The sequence below is a fragment of the Octopus bimaculoides genome, chromosome 3, assembly GCF_001194135.2.
Source record: "Octopus bimaculoides isolate UCB-OBI-ISO-001 chromosome 3, ASM119413v2, whole genome shotgun sequence".
In the NCBI taxonomy this organism is placed as follows: Eukaryota; Metazoa; Mollusca; class Cephalopoda; order Octopoda; family Octopodidae; genus Octopus; species Octopus bimaculoides.
In genome coordinates this window covers 7566280-7568148 of record NC_068983.1, presented here as the reverse complement: position 1 = coordinate 7568148, position 1869 = coordinate 7566280, and the positions used below count along the sequence as shown (strand labels likewise).

Here is a 1869-nt window from a genome sequence, read left to right as displayed (position 1 = left end):
TTAATTTAAAATCAAGAAAAGTTTGTAACGAACAGATTGAGAGCATTTGTATATATCTACTACATATGTGGGAAATTCCGTCTGTGGGTGTGTTTGTTTGCGGAGTTGTTAGCTAACTCCACCAAGATAGTTTTATTGATTTTGATGAAACTTGACACGTGAGAACTCATGTTTGGAAACCTCGTGGAATACTCAGATTGTTGAAAAAAAAAAATCGATAATAGGGCCCCTGGAAGGGATCCTTATATATAGCTAATATATTTTATTTTAACAGCCAATGGAAATAGACTATTCATTTTCCTATATTATTTGGTATAAATCAAATTGAGTATGCTTATTTCTTAGAATTTGAACTGTTATGGAGTTATTTTCGCAGTTTATCCAGTACAACCCGTAAACGAGTAAATAGTATTTTCCTAAACAATAGATCAACTTATTTCGGTTAGTGACTTATTCACGAACATACCAACACTAGCGCCTCTGAGGGTAATATTCTCTGGGAACGCGCAAAAGCCCTTTTCAGAGTTATTTACATACACACATATATACATACACACACACACACACACACACACACACACACACACATATATATATATATATATATATATATATATATATACACGTAACATATGATATAATTATAACATAATTATATAACATATGGTATAATAATTAAAATTTAAAAATTACAATCACGTACAAACGGTTTTTTTCAGTTTCCGTCTACCAAATTCACTCACACGGCTTTGGCCGCCCAAGGCTATAGCAGAAGACACTTGCTCTAGGTGCCACGCAGTGGGACTGAACCCGGAACCATGTGGTTGGTAAGCAAACTACTAACCACACATGTATATATATGTATATGTGTGTGTCTTAGGGTCGGTGTTTGTCTTCCACTATTACTTGACAACCGGTGCTGGTGTGTTTACGACCCCGTAAACTAGCGGTTCGGCAAAAAAGAGTACGATAGAATAATTACCAAACTCAAAAATAAGAACTAAGTCGACTCATTCGATTAAAATTCTTTAATGCGGCGCTCCAGCATGGCAGCAGTCTAATGGCTGAAACAAGTAAAAGAATATATGACAATATATAGAACGCACTTCTTAACCACACAGCCATGCCTTCTGTTACGAACATGCCCATCACTGTTGAGCCCATTACATTAACTTTTCTCATATAACCATCTATTATGTAAGGTGTAAACGAAAGTGTATAGTTCACAAGCCTTTCTTAATGTACAAAAATGATGAGAAATACCAGTTATCGAAACCCGCATACCAATTTACATCACTGAGAAAATACTCAGCAAAGCAATCACAATCGAGTCATTCCTCTCCGATGAACGGTTCTGTCCGAAACATTGGACTTCTCATATTTGTTACGACATAAAAAAAAAGTATTCTATTCTTCGTTGTTTCTGCGTTACTCTTTACCAACACAGATAAAGTCATATTTCTCCAGAATCAATTTGATGAATTAAGCAATAAATTATAAATATGTTACAGTATCAGCCGTAAGACGAGGTGGCCGAGTGGTTAAGGCGATGGACTGCTAATCCATTTGGAATTTCCCGCGTGAGTTCGAATCTCATCCTCGTCGTTTTACTTTTATTCCATCTTTCAAAATCAGCCAACATGACCTCCCTCAAAATGACTGCCCTTGTGGCAAAATTATTATTATTATTATTATTATTATTATTATTATTATTATTATTATTATTATTATTATTATTGTTATTGTTATTGTTATTGTTATTGTTATTATTATTATTATTATTATTATTATTATTATTATTATTATTATTATTATTATTATTATTATTATTATTATTATTATTATTATTATTATTATTATTATTATTAT

The 1869-nt window shown here is 32.6% G+C and overlaps 1 non-coding gene across 1 annotated transcript; it reads left to right on the top strand.

Annotated features, from left to right (window-relative positions):
• The first annotated feature begins 1523 nt into the window (after positions 1-1523).
• Trnas-gcu (transfer RNA serine (anticodon GCU)) lies at positions 1524-1605 on the top strand. The gene has a single exon. It is a non-coding gene; the product is annotated as a tRNA-Ser (tRNA).
• The last annotated feature ends 264 nt before the right edge of the window (positions 1606-1869 follow it).